We start from the raw sequence: 18,899 nt of genomic DNA on the forward strand, positions 1-18,899 counted from the left end.
GAATGCAAACCTCATCAAGTTCAATTGTGAAAATTTGAGAGTTCAAGTTGGAAGCAGAGGTGGGGGCAGGGCCAAGAGAAGGACAAAGCAAGGATGCAGCAATGAATTGAGACACACTGCCAAGGATTTATGGATCAGAAAGTAAAGGTCTAAGGCTACTGCTTCAGTTATCAAGATGACCTACAGAGAAACTAAATTAGGTACATAAACAATTATGCTGAAAGCTGTGGGTGAGGGAGGAGCCGAGGGTTAACTGGCCTAACTCATCATTAGCAGGACTCAAGAAGTAACATCTAAAACATCAGGCCTGAAAACACTGATTTATCAGCTTGAAAATAAGGACCAGAAGAGAGTTCAAAACAAGGTAAGAAGTTCTCTTGCCTGACTGGGCACAATGGCGCATGCCTGTAATCTCAGCAGTTTGGGAGGCTGAGGCAGGAGGATCTCAAGTTCAAAGCCAGCCTCAGCAACTTAGTGAGGCCCTAAGCAACTCCGTGAGACCCTGGTCTCTAGATAAAATACAAAAAAAAAAAAAGGCTGGGGATGTGGTTCAGTAGTTAAGCACCCCTGGGCTCAATCCCCAGTATCAAAAAAAAAAAAAAAGTTACACTGCCTGGGTAGCAAAGAGGAGGGGTAAGGAAGGGGATCCAAGGAACTGGCAGGAAACAGTTGTCCAGAACCCCCATAGGTATAATTTTGACTTAAGAAACATACATTTTGGGCTGGGGATGTGGCTCAAGTGGTAGCGCGCTTGCCTGGCATGCGTGCGGCCCGGGTTCGATCCTCAGCACCACATAACAACGAAGATGTTGTGTCCACCGAGAACTAAAAAATAAATATTAAAAATTCTCTCTCTCTCCTCTCTCTCTCTTTAAAAAAAAAAAAAAAGAAACATACATTTTATAGTCATTGTAGTTTAGGTATTGGGAGCCAGTGAAAGAGTTGGTGCTTGGGCTGAAGTCAAGGTTGCTGGGATATTTAAAAATAATTTATATGGGCTGGGGCTGTAGCTCACTGCACAGTGCTTGCCTAGCACTTGTGTGGCAGAGGGTTCTATTCCACCACATAAAAATAAACAAATAGGGGATGGGGTTGTGGCTCAGAGGTAGAGCGCTCGCCTAGCATGCATGAGGCACTGGGTTCGATCCCCAGCACCATATAAATGTAAAATAAAGATATTGTGTCCACCTAAAACTTAAGAATAAATATTTTTTTTAAAAAAATAAACAAATAAAATAAAGGAATTGTGTCCATCTACAACTACAAAAAAAAAAAAAAAGGAATTTATAAAGCTGGGATGTAGCTCAGTGGTACAGTATTTGCCTGGTGTGAGCAAGGCTCTGGGTTCGATCCCATTCCCAGCAGTTAAAAAAAAAAATCATATGTATTTGACTTAGAATAAGTAGAACATTTAAAAAGTGCACAATTTGAAAGATATGAAGAGTATCGAGTGAAGCCTCTCCACCCTGATCTCTGTTCTCCCAGTTCTCTGGGGATAACCTACTTTCCACTTTTTAAAAAAATTATTAATTTCTAGACATTTTACTCACACACAGGCAAATAAATAGACACAATATGCTTTACATTCTTCCTCTACATCTGACCACTATTGCCTGAAAAACACTAGAGTAACTTTCTCTATTGACTGTTCTGAACTTTTGCTTTTCTGGTACCAGGGATTGAACCCAGGGGCACTTACCCACTGAGCCACATCCCCAGCCCTTTTTATTTATCTACTTTTATTTTATTATTTTATTATTGTAAGAGAGAGAGAGAGAGAGAGAGAGAGAGAGAGAGAGAGAGAGAGAGAAAGAGAGAGAGAGAGAGAGAATCTTTTAATATTTATTTTTTAGTTTTCGGCGGACACAACATCTTTGTTTGTATGTGGCACTGAGGATCGAACCCGTGCCGCACGCATGTCAGGCGAGCATGCTACCACTTGAGCCACATCCCCAGCCCTTTTTTAATTTTATTTTTTAAAAATATTTTTTAGTTGTAGTTGTCAATATCTTTATTTTTTTATTTTTTGTGGTGCTGAAGATTGAACCCGAGACCTTGCACGCACTAGGCAAGCACTCTACCGCTGAGCCACAACCCCCGCCCTATCTATTTTATTTTGAGACATGGGTTTGGTAAGTTGCTTGGAGCCTAAATTGCTGAGGTTGGCTTTGAACTCTTGGTCCTCCTACTTCAGCCTCCTGAGCTGCTGGGATTACAGGCATGCACCATCATGCCTGGATCTTGATCTTTTATCAATTTTATCTCTGAGATGATTTTATATCAGCAATAAGCCTCCTTGTCTTTTTTACAGTTGGATAATATTTATGTATGGATATAAAAACAGTCAATAGCAGGCCTAACTTGGATCTGATCATATTCATAGGTGAAAAATATTAGCTCAGCCAAGTTTTGTTCACTTGTTTCTTTCTTTCTTTTTTTTTTTTTTTTGGTACCAGAGATTGAACACAGGGCACTTAACCAATGAGACCTATATCCCCAGTCCTTTTTGTATTTTATTTAGTGACAGGGTCTCGCTGAGTTGCTGAGGGCCTAAGTTGCTGAGGCTGGCTTTGAACTTGAGATCCTCCTGCCTCAGCCTCGCGAACTGCTGAGATTACAGGTGTGCACCACCATGCTGGCTCAGCCAAGTTTTAATCTTTCATTTTGAGACAGTGTCTTACTAAGTTGTTGAGGCTGGACTGGAATTTTTTTTTATTTTTAGTTGTAGATAGATGCAATACCTTTATTTAATTAATTTATTTTTTATGTGGCGCTGAGGATGGAAACCAGTGCCTCACACATGCTAGGCAAGCGCTCCACTACTGAGCCACAACCCCAGTCCTGGACTGGAACTTTTGATCCTCTTGCCTCAGGCACCGGAGTCACTCAGATTCCAAGTGTGTGCCTCTGCTCTCTGTTTGACTCTCCTTTGACTTTGTCAGTCTTTGGGCACACATGTTTTTTATTTTTATGTAAGGCAGATTTCTCAATCTTTTTCATTTATGACTCCTAGGGCTTGTATAAAGCCTCTTTGGAGATATGGATACAAATTCCTCCATGGATTTTTGAGATTGTTTTTTTTTCCTTCTCCTGTAAAAAAACCCATTCAAGTATTTAATCCATCCAAAATTTTTGAGTGTAAAAGGTGAGGTGTGTATTCAACCTATCTATTTTTCCCCCAGCTTCCTAGTGATAGCGTGCTTTTGGGGAGGGAGTGTTAGGGAGGGACAGGAAGGCGCAGTGAGCCAGGCAGGAAAAGAAGCGTCCCTGGCCAGGGAGTGCAGGAGAAACTGGATAGAGTCAGGAGCTGCTGAGATCATCCAGGTGAAAGGTGACCCAGGTAGGCCTGCACCAGAGAGGTGAGGCGATCCTGGGGGTAGGATCCACAGGATTCAATTACTGATTCATGGGGAAAAAGCAAAAGAGGTAAAATGCATGTTTTCTGATATTTCCTCAGTGATGTTGTTCTTTGCAGAAAGAAGAGACCCCTGTCTTTAGGAGTTGTGGATTCACAGAGGCAGGGGCAAGGAATCAAAGTTTAAAGAACCAGTTGGTCATTCAGGGAAGATGTCCAACAAGGTGCTAAAAAGGTGGAACACAGTATCAAATATCTGGAGGGTGGGCTTCTCCAGCAGCTCTCTCCAGGGCCTAGTGTAGGAAGCAGAGGAGCTCACTGTTCTGTCCCTTAGTTGGCTGTGGTGTGCCCCACCCTGAAGGTTATTGCATTCACCAAACCTGTTGGAGGGAGATTTCTCAGTGGGGGTGGATCAGCCTGGTTTCTGGACACAGCAAGCCCAATATTGGTTATCACTGAGGTAATAATCCCCTGTTTATACAGAACTTAATCATTTCCACAGTTTTTTTTTTTTTTTTTTTTTTTTTGTGGTGCTGGGGCTTGAACCCAGGGGCTTGTGCATGCCATACAAGCACTCTACCACTGAGCTATATCCCCAGTATTTGGTTGTCCTGGTTTTTAAAAATGGAAAACAGGCTCTGAGAGGAGTTTCTCACTGTTTCAAAAGGAATTCACAGAAGACGCTTTGAAAAATAACCCTAACAGACGCAATGGCTCACGTTTCTAGAGCCCTGAACTGGTGTGCGTGGTCCTGGGTTCGAATCGCCTTAGCTAAATCCTAAAGGAACTTGTACAACGCTGCCCCCAGGGTGGGAACCAGGCACCGGGGCTTCTCACTCCCAACAAAACCAGACAGACTCCGAAAGGAACTTGTACAACGCCCTCCCCGCCGCTGGGATCCAGCCCTCGCCTAGGGTCCCGCCAATCCCCGCCCCAAGGCCGGACAGCATTCAAATCCCAGCCCTGCGCGGTCAGGCTGGAGGCACCCGCACCAGCGGTTCTCACAGCCTCGCCATTTTCAGGTGAGGAAACGGAGCGCCGTGGAGGAGGAGATACCGCGATCACAGTGAGCCGCGGCCCACAGCAGGAGGCCACAGAGAGAGGCGCTCAGCCACCGCCCCGCAGCGACCCACGAGAGGGTGGACCGCAGGCCGGGGGCACGTCAGGGTCAGGCGCGGGAAGCCACGGCTACTGCCGTCCGCCCCGGAACTGTGTGCCTGGCTCGGGGGCGGGGCCGCCGGTCGAGGCCCGGGGGCGGGGCCAGTCTGGGCCCTACCAAGAGCTCAGACGCGCAGGGGGGAAGTGGGAGGAGGATCCGCCTCCGGAGCGCGCGAGCCACTCTGTTGGGCGGAGCCTCGGCCGCGGCGGCCACGCCTCCACCCCCACGGCTGCACGGACGGTGGTAGCGTCTCAGTGGTGCGGCCTGCGTCCTGCCCCGGTGCCCGGGAGAGCTGCCGGGCTGCCAGCGGTGAGTGCACTGTGTTGCGGGCGTCGGGTGGGCGAGGTCCGGGCCTCGGGGGTTCCGGGTTGCCGGACACCTCTGCCCGCTGAGGCCGCCCCGCCCTCGGCTCTGGGTGGACTCGCGAGTCGGGTCGTGGCGCTTCTCGCTCGACGCTCGCGCAGAAGGCGCGGCTCCCACCTCGGCCCTCTCCCGGATGACCCTTCCCCTCGGGCTGACCTCTCGCCGCGGCTTCCACAGACCCGGCCTAGAGCGCCCTGGCTGTCGGCCGAGGCTCGGGTCTCGGCGTCTGCGGACTCGTGCTCCAGTCAGTCCCGCGCTGCCCTCGGGCTGAGCCGCGTTCCCTCTCCAAGCCTCAGTTTCCCCTTCTGTACGGCGGGGCTCGGGAGGCAGCGGGCTCTGCGGTCCTTGACGTGCGAGGCGCTCGGCGAGCGTGGATGGGCTCCTAATCAGACCTGCAGCATCAGGTGGCCACGGTGCGGGGCGCCTGGGCAGCGCCCGCCAAGCATCCCTGGGGCAGTACCGTCCCGGGTTCCTGCCCCGCGGCCGCTGCGACACACTTTTGCCCGGCCCTGCCGGGAGCCCTGACACCCGTAACTCGCGGGAGCAGCAGTGTCGATCAGAGGTCGAGAGGTCTGTTGAGCGGCCGCGGGTGGGGGCTTTCAGGCACCGACCTCGACCTTTGGCTTTTCATTTCTCAAGGCGAGTCACCGTTGTGTGAGCTAATGACCAGTCCTGAGCAGTTTGGGGCCCTTTCATGGAAGGCGACTGCTTTTTGTCTTGGACCCATAAAGCTGCAGCCTTCTTCCTGAGCCTGGCCAAGCTAGAGAAGAGGAAACACAAGCACAAAAGGGAGACCCTTCTGCCTGGGTGGTCCTGGATTTGAGATGTGGCCCCCTTGATGGGTTACCGAACTTGATTGATTGAGCTTCTGCTGGCACAGGCTGCTGCCCCCACAGAGTTGAGGTTTTGGGATCAAGACAGGTTCCAGAGAGTGGTATTGAGAACTGTAACGTTCTTTGTAAGTGGAGCAGCTATCTAAGCCCTGGGATCTGGTGTCCTCACCATATAGTGCTGTAATTCCTTTGGCCTGTTTGTGGAGAAGGCGTTGGGTCATTAGCTACACACAAACCCTGTGTGGTCACAGAGTGGTGGTGGAGAAACAGTCCAGAAGGCCAGGTTAGCAAACCAGAGCATCCAGAGGGGTCCACTTTCTTCTAAGGTGTTCTTATTTTCCTTTTGAGAGAATGGTTCTTGACTTTTGTACCCTCTTTTATGGGAAATAGTTTCATTAAACAGATAGCTTAATTATTGTCAAAAGTGGCCAGAAAACAGGCCCACATTTGAGAGTATGGAATATTAGTTTCCAGTTGTGGTGTTAAGTGGTCTAAACTCCAAAATTCTTCATTCATAGTACTTGATTTTTTTTTTTTTTTAATAATGTGATGCTGGGCATTGAACCCAGGGCCTTGTGCATGCAAGGCAAGCACTCTACCAACTGAGCTATATCCCTACCCTCTCTCACCCATAGTACTTGAAAAAAATAATAGGTAGGAGCCAGATGCAGTGGAACATACCTGTAATCCCAGCAACTCAGGAGGCTGAGGCAGGAGGATTGCAAGTTTGAGGCCAGCCTCAGCAAGTTAGCAAAACCCTATCTCAAAATAAAAAATAAAAGGACTGGGATGTAGCTCAGTGTAAAACACCTGTGGTTCAATCACCAGTACCTGATAATCATAATAATAATGGGTAGGTTTGGAATGAAACAAATCCCAGAGATGTACTTGGCACCCTGGAAATCACTGGATTGATTGCAGCCTGTGTAAGTAAGTCAGGTGAATAGGAGTTTATAAACAGCCACAGGGGTGTCTGTTGCTTGACAAACCTGAAATTTTAGGACCTGCTCTTGGCTCCGGGTTGATGCTCCCTTAACCTCTTGAAAATCAGGATCCGGGTTAGGTAAGTCTGTGTATACTTAGGAGATAAAATATTTGAAACAAGAACTGCTTGACAAGTCCAGAACATCTGCTCATTAAACCCAGGGAACATTTCAAGTTAAAAGGAATTTAACTCTTAAGAAAAACTTTTTCTTCTGGTGGAAGATCCTGTAGTTACAGGATCTTTCATGGTTCCAAAGAGGCCTTCCTTGTGCTTAGGAGGAGCACTGAGCTGGGCTGGGGAGCAGACACTGGGGACAGTCTCTGGTGCTTGCCCTATGTGTTGATTGGCACACAATCCTGGGCCTGAGGGCCTCAGTTGAATGCTTTGGGATTTAACTTTTTACTACATGTCAGATCCCATTTTGGTTAAAAAACTGGAAGCTGATTTGTGCACAGTGAATCGAAGAGCACTCTGCTGTCAAGTGTAACTGATTAGAACAAGTAAACAAAATAAAAAGAAAACCAGAAAACTGGAAGCTGGTATGGTGTCACACAGCTGTAATCCCAGTGATTCAGGAGGCTGAGGTGGGAATAACGCAGGTTACAAGCCACCCTGGGCAATTTAGAGAGACCTTGTTTCAAAATAAAGAATAAAAAGGATGAGGATGTGGCTCAGTAGTTAAGTGCCCCTGGGTTAAATCCCCAGTTCAAAACAAACAAAACGCCCCAAAATGTATGTGTGTGTATATATATGTATACACACACACACACACATGCATACACACATATATCCACACATGCATGCTTAGAATGTATTTATGTAACATTGTACTGGGCACTGTTAGAGGCTTCAGGATACTCAGTGAACAAGAGACGGATTTCTCATAGATCTGTCCTTCTGGGGTGAGGGGAAGAAACCACGTATGATTAGGCAAATGATGATAATTGCCAGGGCAAAAAATAACATAGGAATGTGTGCATCAGAGTAAATGTGGTAACGATAAATGTCACTAGATAGTGCCAAAGTCCCTCCCAAAATGGCTTGTTGTGTTCCCATCTTCAAGGACTCAGCATTTTTAAATTCAGAATTTCAAGGCCACTTGCAAAGCCAGGCTTTGAATAGGAGTTTATAGACAGCCACAGGGGTGTCTGTTGCCTGTCAGGCTGCTGACAGCAGAGATGTTTGTGTGTCAGGGACAATCATGCCTGAGAACGTACCAAGTGTGTGTTGTTTGTGTGCATGTGCACACATGTGCACAAACATACATCAGAATTGTAAGTTCTTCAGCTGAGCCCAGTGTGTCTGTGCTCCTCTGTCCCCTCCAGTGCCGGTGAGGCCATCCCAGAGGCTGGCTCACTGGCTCAAGGCCGAAAGGGTGAAGGCTAGGCTTCCTGGGGGCAGGCTGCTTCCAAAGCCTCTTTCCTTTTGCTTGTTCTTTTTCTGACTAGGTTATTTTTTTCCAGAGGAGAAATCTCTTAATAACAAAATTGCTTAATAACGTGATGCCTGTCACTCTCAGTTCCACAAAACATAAGTGGTTTATGCTGTCTCATGCCTCCCTGGGTATTTTCTTACAGTACGAGAAACATAAATGAATGAGTGTCTTCCAGAGAAACAGAACATGCTAGTTCTTTTATTTTTACACAGACTAGAGAACAAAATTTGTTTTCTGAGTAGTTCTGTTACCTGTCATTTGACAGAAATTTAGACTTGCTAGGCAAGTAGGGGAGCAGCGTGGGGCCAGGGTAATTTATGTGCCAGTCAAGGCCGCTGGCCATGCCAAGCCTTGGTTTCTTCATCAGTCAGGTTGGTGAAGGAGTCCCTGTGTGGTATGCATCCCAGGGCAGCTCAGAGGTTGCTATGTGGGCAGATGATTCTCCCTGTACTTGGCAGGGTCAGGTCCCTGTGCAGTGGCACCCCACAGCGCCTGACCGGCCCTCAGGGTGTAGTGTGGATGTGGGCGCCATGGTTCAGGCCCTTGAGGACGCTGGGAGGGAGGGAAGCAAACCCAGAACTAGACAAGCCTGGCGGGGTGTGCTAGTTCACCCTGAGGGACGGGGAGGCACTCGCTGCTGCTGAGCCTGCCATGTGCTGAGCTGCCTTTGGGGGGTCACGCCACGCTCTGTGGAAGAGGTGCCATTTGTCAGGTCTTGGGGGGAGTCCTTGGGGCCCCCGAGTCACAGCGGCACACCACTTCTGAGATCAGTTGCAGGAGTCTGAGAATACGCAGTGGCACTGCTGGCAAGGGTCTTAGGAGCCATGCAAAATAACAGAAAGACTCTTCAAAGGTCACTAGTGTGACAAGTTCAGGGCAGAGTCTTCTCACACTGGGAAGTCAGGCTTTTCTACTGCCTCTTGCCTTCTCGAGGTGAAGTAAGTCATTTGGGTATTTTTAGAGCTCTGCATCTTAAAAGTGTTCTTCCTCTCCAGACTCATCCCCAAGTTCATGTGCACATGTGTGCGTGTGAAGGTGGGGTCGTCCCTGTGGCAAGCCAGGATTCTTTGCAGGCTGGTGGCCCCTGTTGGTCGGGCCCATTGCAGGCAAATTCTTCTGCCTTTGTTTTTTTCTTTTTTAAAAAAATATTTGAGTTTAATCTTTAACCGAGACATGAAGACATAAAAATGAGGTAATTCAATACACATATACATGGTGTAATGTTTAAGAGAGTGATGGCTCATGTTTAGTCATTTTGTTTATCTCCCTTGGTTTTATCTTCTTGGCCTCTTCCTGTGCCCTTCCCACCAGGTTAAATCTCTCTCTCTCCTTTTTTTTTTTTTTTTTTCCCCTTGGTACAGGGGCTCTTTACCATTGAGCTACGTTCCCTGCCCCCCCCCCTTTTTTATATATATATTTTAAAATTTGGGACAGGCTCTTGCTAAGTTGCAGAGGCTGGCTTTGAACTTGTGATCCTCCTGCCTCAGCCTACCAAGTTGCTGGGAGTAGAGGCGGTTTATATCTCTCTCTTCAAACATGTATCATGTTTGTGAAGAAATTTCAAAATACTGTCTTCCAGCTTTTTGAAATGTGCGTGTCATTGCTGCCGTCTGTTGTCCTGCCGTACAGTGGCCCTGACCTTCTGGCTCCAGCTGGCCATTTCTGGTGTTGGTCGTGTAGCAGCTCCGCTGATGCTGGGGTGTGTTGTAAACACAGCACCTTGGGAGCCTGCTCCTTCTGGGTGGTTTGCGCCTTAGTGCCAGGCGGCTTGGCTGGGGGCAGGTCTAAGGATGGTCCTTTAACTGGAGCGCCCTGAAGGCTGAGTCCTTCTGGTCCCCTTTGTACAGCTTCTGTCCCTAGCTAAGAGGGTGTGCACAGGCTCTCCAGAAACCAAACCATTTCAGGGATAAACCAGAGGCCATGTTGGTCCAAACTGGCCTCTTCTCAGAGAACTGAGTTCTTCAGGACATAGCCTGTGGTAGAGAAGTGAGATGGAAACAGTTGGCTTTTGCTACGGGTTTTGATGCAGGGACATGTGTACAGGTGCACAAGTTACGTGATTTGCTTCTGGATGAGAGTGATGGGTCATGTTTAGTCATTTTGTTTATCTCCCCTGGTTTTATCTTCTTGGCCTCTTCCGGTGCCCTTCCCACTCCACCCCGCTCCCAGAGTTCAACTCCACATCACTCTTCTGGTGATTGTGTCAGCGTCTGGGGAACACCGTGATCCTGGGACTTTTTGATCTCCCCAGCACGCACCCTCATTGTATTGGGTAGGCTGGGTCTGGACAAAGGTTTGCAGGGTTAGGCAGGTACATGTGAACTCCTGGTCACCTTGCCCTAGCGCAGGTGCAGTGACTCTGGGTCAGCTGGGGTCAGTTGTCAACACTGCAAGCTGAGCCACAGCTTGGTCTTGAGTACATAGGCCAAGGTATTGGCCAATCCGTGGGTTTTCCCTGGGAGCAGCTTGGGGCTGTGTGCATCCAGGTTTTGCGGGGTTTAGCCTCCTGGGTCTGTGGTCTTGTGAAGAAGGCTGTTTGTTGGTTTTGCTTAAGGTTTTCAGAGCCTTATGATGTTTGTGAAGCCACACAGTACTGTGTGGACTTTGGGATGTGGTGGCTTGTGTAATGAGATTTGAGGACTGGGGTGTAGCTTCATGTCAGAGGGTGTATTAGCATGGGTTTGATCCCCAGCGCCTCAAAAAAGAAATGTTCCTGTGGTGTGATTGCAAACTCTGAAAGATCACGTCACACCCCAGTGGCCACAGAAGTCCCCACCCCATCTACCTGAAACCCACACCACCAAGGTCTCTGTCCCTGACAGTGGCCTCACCATCTTCCTGGTCCCCAAAGCTCCCAGGACAAAAGACACATTGTCCTTTTCCCTCTTCATCCTGGGTCTCTTGCCTCTATCAAGTCCTATCAGTTTTGGGCCTTCAGGTCTCTCTTATGACTGTGGTCCTCTGTCACTTCCTGCTTCCCTGGCCTCCTCGAGGCCATAGTTCTCCCTCTCTGCTCCTCCCCACCATTTCCCAAGATCTGTCCATGGTACCACTGCCCAGTTGATCTTGAAGGCCTGCTTTGATTACCTCTGCTTTGCTCAAGAATTTTTTTTTGGGGGGGGGGCGGTGGTGCTGCTGTTGCCTCAGGCAGGCTAGGCACGTGCTCTGCCACTGAGCTGCACCCCAGCCCTGCACGGGATTTAAAGTCTCTCACGCGGCCTGGTAATGGGGTGTGTGATTTCTCTTCTCTGTCACAGTGGCTTATATAATACAATTCTAATGAAAATAAACAAAGAGGGACTGGGATTGTGGCTCAGTGGTAGAGCGCTTGCCTAGCATGTGCAAGTCCTGAGTTTGATCATCGGCACCACATAAAAATAAATAAATAAAATAAAGGTATTGTGCCCAGCTACAACTAAAAAATAAATATTAAAAAAAGAAAGAAAATAAATAAAGAGGTCCAGGCTAACCTTCGAGGGTCAGCTGTACATCAGGTCCTCGGCTGGGGGTTTCTGTCTCGTGTGGTCATAACATATGGGGATGGTTGGTGATGGAACTGAGGCCAACTGACAGTAATGTGCCCAGGGTCCCTTGGTGTGTCGATGGCAGGGCTGGGTCAACTTAGAAGGCTCAGGTTCTTTCATGGCTCCACTGAGTGGTAAATTTATTGAATTTTAAGTTCCATTCTCCCTGGCAAAAACAAAAACCATGAAAAGTACTAGAAACCGGGCTGGGGATGTGGCTCAAGCGGTAGCGCGCTCGCCTGGCATGCGTGGGGCCCAGGTTCGATCCTCAGTACCACATACAAACAAAGATGTTGTGTCTGCCGAGAACTTAAATAAATAAATATTTAAAAAAAAAAAGAAAGAAAAGTACTAGAAACCAAGAGCTAATAACTGATTTTTTTTTTTTGTACTGGGGATTGAACCCAGGGGCACTTGGCCACTGAGTCACATCCACAGCCCTGTTTTGTATTTTTATTTAGGGTCTCACTGAGTGGCCTCACACCTTGCTTTTGCTGAGGCTGGCTTTGAACTCGGAGTCCTCCTGCCTCAGCTGGAGGGGTCACAGGGGTGCACCACCACACCCAGCAAGAGCTCATAATTTAGAGAAGGACCTAGGAGGTAAGTAATTGTACCAGGAAACAGACAAGGGAGGCCATTGTGATCAAGCACAAAATTCAGCTCAGTGCTTCCTAGAAGTCGAGGCAGAGGAGCATGGGCTTTTACTGTGAATGAACCAAAGAACATTCCAGAAGCAGTCCTGTTGAACACCAGAATCACTTTTCTTGGGTTTTTATGAAGGGTCATTGAATGAAGCCCTGGGCAGCAGCCCTGTGCTCAGCAAGTGTTTGCAGAGCCTCTCTAAGGTGCTGGGACTGTACTGTGCGTGGACAAGGCCGACAAGGTGAAAGAAGGTGGCACAGGCCCGGGTGGAGGGACCCTTCTAAAGAAGGAGGAGTGGAGCCCCCAGGGAGCCCTTCCTAGGACCCATCCAGGCACCGGCTCAGGGCTCAGGAGTAATACAGCAGGGACAGAGCTCCAGGGATGGGAGCAAGGGAATGAAGCACAAGGACACATTGTAGCAGGCAGAGATAAAGCTTAGGGATCTAGGACTTGGGATAGCAAGAGATGCTCTGCCTGAGTGGGAGGCGTGAGTCCTAAGTGGAGGTCCTGAGTGCTTAGTCCCTCCCACAGGCAGTGTCCTGCCATTTTGCTCTGCTAGGAGAAAAGTCTGTCTTGCCTTTCTGCCCCTTAGTGGGGACCATATCATGGAGCCTGGAGTAGGGGTCAGTGGCTCCGGTCTGGGATATTTTATTCAGTATTCAGCACATGTGAGCATTGAGCGCCCGTGCTGCGCTGGACCTGAGAGAGGCGAGAGCACTGGCTACATAGCATCCTCTCACGTGTCCTTCTCTAGCAATTATTTAATTTTAAACAATACTGTCATCTGACAGTAGGGCAGGTTATCAGCTGTCATTGAAGGAAGTAGCATCTATCTCTGACTCTGCCTTGTTCTAAAAAGGTTTTGAAGAATGATTGACGGAATAGATCAGTGCTGGTTGGTCTGAGTTTGAATCATGCTTCACCGTGCATCAGTTTCCTGTGTTGGGCAAGAGTTTTTAAATATTCTTTTTGGTAGTATTGAAGATTGAACCCAAGGCCACTTCACTGAGCTACATCCCTAGACCTTTTTGTTATATTTTGAGACAGGCTCTTGCTAAGTTGCCAAAGTGGGTCTCCATCTTGGGCAGGGTATTTAACCTTTGTGATAAGGACTTCCCTATACCTCAGAGGGCTGGGGGGTCTGTGTGTGATCTCCTTATGCTGGGATTTAAATCTAGAGCCTCGTGCCCTTAGAGTATAATAAGGGGGAACTGAAATAGTAGAATGTCATAGCAGGTACTTAATATATGTTGTCATAACGATTTATTTATTTAGAAGAAAATGAACGGAGGAGTCAGTCCAGGAGGTGTGGAGTGATTGAGGAGGACACTGGGGTGAGGTGGGACCTGGCTGTCAAGGCCCTGTGAATTTGCTTGGTTTCCTGATGTCCACGGCAGGCAGGGGAGGGCATGCCCTCATTTTCACTCTGTCCATCAGTTAAAGACAAATCAGGAATGGGCATGTTTACATCAGCTTTTTCATCACTGTGACCAAAATTCATGACAAGAACAACTTAGAGGAGAAAAAGTTTATTTGTGGCTCATGATTTCAGAGATCTCAGTCCATAGACGATGGACTCCACTGCTCTGGGCCCACGGTGAGGCCGAACCTCATCGGGGAAGGACCCAGGAAGGAAACCGCTTATCTTGTGGCAGAGTCAGAAAGCGGAGAGGAGAGAGAAAAAGAAGCTGCGGGGAAAAAACCTTCCAGGGCACCCTCAGGGACCCACCTGCCCAGCCACGCCCCACTGCCCACAGTCTCCCCCAGCCAGCCGGTCAAACCAGGATAGACTGAAGAGGTCACTGCTCCCCCAATCCAGTCATTTCACCTCTGAATGTCCTGCATTAACAGGAACTTTTAGGGGACACCCCGTATCCAGACCACACAGGCAGTGACGGCTGATGACTGTGAGGTTTCTTTTTTGGGGTGCTGAACTAGTTCTGGAGTTAGATATTGCTGATGTTGCATAATTGGCGAATAGGCTAAAAACCACTGGATAGCACACTTTTGAAAATTTTTTTTAGGGGCTGGGGATGTGGCTCAAGCGGTAGCGCGCTCGCCTGGTATGCGTGCGACCCGGGTTCGATCCTCAGCACCACATACCAACAAAGATGTTGTGTCTGCTGAGAACTAAAAAATAAATATTAAAAATTCTTTCTCTCTCTCTCTCTCCTCTCTCACTCTCTCTTTAAAAAAAAAAAAAAAGAAAATTTTTTTTAGACATTGTTGGACTTTTATTTTATTCATATATTGTATGTGGTGCTAAGAATCGAATCCAGTGCCCCACACATGCTAGGCAAGTGCTCTACCACTGAGCCACAACCCCAGCTCAGTGGTACATTTTAAAATGGTGAGTTTTATGGCTTGTGAGTTCTATCTCAGTGTTTTTAAATCGGGTTTATAGGTCACAGGCTCTGCCCCCAGCTGCACAATCTTGAGCAAGCCCTGCACACCTGCAGCAGGCTCGTTCATGCTCACGGGGTGCTTCTGTGCTTGCTTGTTGCTGGGCCCTCTTGGGGTAGACCGTGGGTGACGGCCTGTGAAATTCAGGGCTGGGCTTCCCACAGCTGTTCCCACACAGAGGTCCTGGAGGTGATGCAGAGACCATTGAATGACAAGAATGCAACTGCTTGAAGTGAGCCACCTCTGGAGGCAGCAGAGGGACCCGCTGTCCACTCTGCTGGACGGCACATACGGCTAAGCGTGAGGCCCCTGGGATGTGGGAGAGTGCTCAGGGGACTTTCACCTTGTCCTGTGCAGCTGTGGTGGAGATGGGATTCAGGTGTTCTTTTCCAAAGGTTCCTGTATTAGAGGCTTGGTCCCTGGGTGGCCGTGCTGGGAGGTGGTGGCATCTTTAAGATATGGATCCTAATAGGGGGCTCCTAGGTCAACTGGGAGTGTGCCTCCAAAGAGTCTGTGGGACCCCAACTCTCTCCTGCTTCCTGTCTGAGATGAGGTCTCCTCCTCACTCGTGTGCTCCACTCCTGCCATCTGCCATGAGGTCCTGCCCAGAGCCGAGCTGCTGCTGGCCTCATGTCCTTCAATCCCCAGAAGTTGAGAGCTAATAAGCCTTTTTTCTTTCTTTCTTTTTTTTTTAAAGAGAGAGTGAGAGAGGAGAGAGAGAGAGAGAGAGAGAGAGAGAGAGAGAGAGAGAGAGCGCGCGCGCGAGCGAGCTGAGGATCGAACCCGGGCCGCACGCATGCCAGGCAAGCGCGCTACCGCTTGAGCCACATCCCCAGCCCCCTTTTCTTTGTATTTCTCACCAAAGCCTGCCTAGTGCTACCATCTTGCATGATCCTACTAAAATGAACAGGAACAAGAAGTTAAGCATTGGTCAGATGTAATCAACTGAGTCAGGTGCTGGCAGACTTGTTTGTAAAGGGCCAGACAATGCATACGGGGGCCCTGCGAGCCAAAAGGTCCTCGACAGCTACTCACCTGTTGTTTTTGCAGGAAAGCAGCCTGGACAGTGTGTGACCCAGGAGGTATGGCTAGTCCCAGGGGAACTGGCGATGGCACTAGTCCATGGGCTTGACCCATAGGCCTGTTCTTCCGGGCCCTGAGCTAGACTATGTGTGTGACTGGAACTTCACCAGTGCTCTTGCTGACGCCCCCTCTGCTCCAGGACCCACCTGGCATGTACTCGCCGTCTCTGGCCTCTGACAGTTCCCTTGCCTTTCACAGCCGTGATGCTTTTGGAGGGCGCAGGTCAGTTATTTTATAGACTGTCGCTCGATTCGAGTTTGTCTTAGGTTTTCTCACGAGTGGAGTGAGGCGATGGGTTTGTGGCAAGAATACCACAAAGCAAGGCCATAGCGCAGGGCACGGGACCAGCGGGCGGGTGGTCTTTACCCGGATCTCCTGACTGGATTGGTGTCTGCAGGGTTCCCCCCGACAGTTGCTCTTTTCCCCTTGGTGGTTAGTAGGTGTCTTGGAGCAGATGCTCTGAGATCGTGCGGATCCTGGTTTGTGCCCTGAGTTGTTTAGCACTTCTGTGGATGGATCCTGTGTGTCTGTTAATACTGTGACATCTCATAGTCATTCTCTTGTTTCCCTCTTTCCAAGAACTGTCCCTTTCTCGTATTAATTGATTTGATTATTAATTTATATCTGTATGGACTCAGATTTTTTCCTTGTGGTTAAAAATCCCATACTCCACCAGCGATGAACAGTCCACAGGGGAAATAAAAGAAATAGTTTTATTTCCAATAGATTAAATCCAAAAGCAAGGAGGTGTGAAGCTTCTACACTGAAGTGTAAAACACTGCTGAAAGCACATGGAGACTCCCCAGTGAGCGGAGCGACCTGGGACGTTCATGGGTGGGAGGGTTCGTGGGTGGGAGGGCTACGTTGCTGGTGCCACAGGGTTGGGCTGTGACTCCTCGCTTGCAGCCTTTCTGTTCCATGTGGTGGAGGAGTTCTGGGGCTATAGTGGTGGTGCTGGCCCGTTTTGAAAGTGCTTAAATGCTGCTTGATTGTACACTTTAACACGGCGAGCTGTATGTCACGTATAGCAAAACAGGTAGCTTATCAATGAATTGCCACCACTGCACCGGTCGGTGACGTCATGGTGCACTTAGTGGCTCTGACTTTTCAGCTTTAGCATTCAGGAGTGTCTTGGTGTAGCCTCAGGGTCCTTTCTCCAGCCTCACATTTTCTCGAAAAATTTTTTTAAGTATTATTTTTTTAGTTGTTGATGGACCTTTATTTCATTTATTTATATGAGGTGCTGAGAATTGAACCCAGTGCCCCCACACATGCCGGGTAGGTGCACTACCACTGAGCCCCAGCCCCAGCCCTCTTGGACATTTCTTCAGCCCAGGGATCCTAAGGTGACCCAGGCTCTTTGTGTCCTGGACTCACCCATTTCCAAGTCTGGATGAACCAGAGGGCTCAGGGAGAGCTCCCGGATGGAAGGGCACGGAGGGCCAGTGATGGAGAGAGAGGTGGGGGTAAGCGGACACAGGCCTGCCGGAAAATGGGTCATGGCCTTGAAAAGAAAAGGAACTCAAATATTGCTCCCTGTGGCTTCCGGCTGGTCTCACCTTCCTGCAGCCACTTCCTATCTACAGAGGGGCAGGCCATTACCCGTAACTGCCAGGGGTTGCTGAGAGGTGCTGTGACATGTGGCTATGACACACAGTAGGTGCTCCGAGGCCATGGGATTCCTCCTCCCTCCCTGCTTTTCTCAGGGCAGAAGCAGATGAAAAATAAGCAGTGTCAGCCAGGTGCAGTGGTACACACCGGTCATCCAGCTGCTGGGGAGGCTGAGGCAGGAGGATCACGAGTTCAAAGCCAGCCTCAGCAAAAGTGAGGCGCTAAGCAACTCAGTGAGAATCCTGTCTCTAAATAAAATACAAAATAGGGCTGGGGATGTGGCTCAGCGGTTGAGTGCCCCTGAGTTCAATCCTGGTGCCCCCTGCCCCCGCCAAAAGAAAAAAAGAAAAATCAGTGTCACTCACCCCACCTTAGTTTCTAAATAACATTCTCCAATGGGAGGAGCCAGGGTTTCCTGTCTTTGTATATTAGAGCCATTGTGTGTGCTGTCACTTTAGATTTTTTTTCTCCCTGTACTGAGGATTGAGCCCAGGGAATTTCTGCTTCTGAGTTGCCTCCCCAACCTTTTTATTTGTTTTTTATTGTTAGTATTTTTAATTTTGAGATAGGGTCTCGCTAAGTTGCTGAGGCTGGCCTTGAACTTGCCACCCTCTTGCCTCAGCCTCAAGTAGCTGTGATCATAGGAGCGCCCTACTGGATGCCTCCAGTCCCATCCAACCTCACAACATTTGTGTCTTATTCCCTTTCCACATTTGTAACTTCTTCCTCCAACAGTGAGAGATCCAGCTCCCACTTATTTGTTGTTAATTTTGGAAAGAGCACATAAAGTACCTTTGGATACCAAATCATCTAGAGGAAGTCTGTTAGATTGGACATATCCTCTGAGATAGTTTTTCTGAAGAAATATCTAATTTTTCTTTCGTGGTTTCTTAGTGAAAATATAACTTTCTTTTTAATTTATCGTGCTTGCCATCTTTCCACGAAGGAACTATAGTTTGATGTAGTTATTTTTAACTGTTGCATAGTATTCCATTGTTTGGGTCGCAAACATTAACATGCAGTTTGAGTCTGTGACTAACAATGCTACGGCAAAGATGTGCCACTAGGCCTAGCGAGGGGCACGTTCTGAAAAAAGGATCAGTAGTTCTAAAGACCCGGGCATTTTGTTTTTCATAAGGAAAGAGCTTTAAACATATTTTTATGATTAGGTAAATAACACACTTTTTTTTAAAGGCAAATCAAACATGAATAGTCAGGTAGTCTGAGGGGTTAAAGTACCACTCCTGTAGTCGCATTCTTGTGGTCTTTGTTAGGACTGTGGTGTCCATGAGCACCTCCCAGCGCAGGCCACGCCACCTACGCTGTTGCGTGTGGATGTTCGCTTGCTTTGCAGAGTTGCTTATGGACACTGGAGTGGCTTGGTTGGGTTCCACCTGCTTGGACCCCCAGGCCCCGTACCGCCCTCCCACCTGCCAGCCCTCCCCGTGCCGCCTCCTTGTCCTGATCCCTGTCCGCTCCGGGCCTCCTCTGACCTTACACACTGAC

At 48.6% G+C, this 18,899-nt stretch overlaps 1 protein-coding gene across 4 annotated transcripts in view; it reads left to right on the plus strand.

The window, feature by feature from the left end:
- Window positions 1-18,899, plus strand: part of Por (cytochrome p450 oxidoreductase) — a 56,805-nt gene that overhangs the window by 1,914 nt on the left and 35,992 nt on the right. The window contains exon 1 of one of the 4 annotated variants that reach the window (XM_026396860.2): window positions 4,771-4,823. The exons of 1 other annotated variant lie outside the window; for it this stretch is intronic. The gene's annotated coding sequence lies outside the window, so the exon portion shown is untranslated. Of the gene's footprint in view, window positions 1-4,770; window positions 4,824-5,828; window positions 5,836-12,115; window positions 12,255-18,899 lie in introns of those variants that run through there. 2 more of the 4 variants (XM_077802321.1, XM_026396859.2) reach the window with 2 other exon arrangements.

This window comes from Urocitellus parryii, chromosome 9 (assembly GCF_045843805.1).
Source record: "Urocitellus parryii isolate mUroPar1 chromosome 9, mUroPar1.hap1, whole genome shotgun sequence".
Taxonomy (NCBI): domain Eukaryota; kingdom Metazoa; phylum Chordata; class Mammalia; order Rodentia; family Sciuridae; genus Urocitellus; species Urocitellus parryii.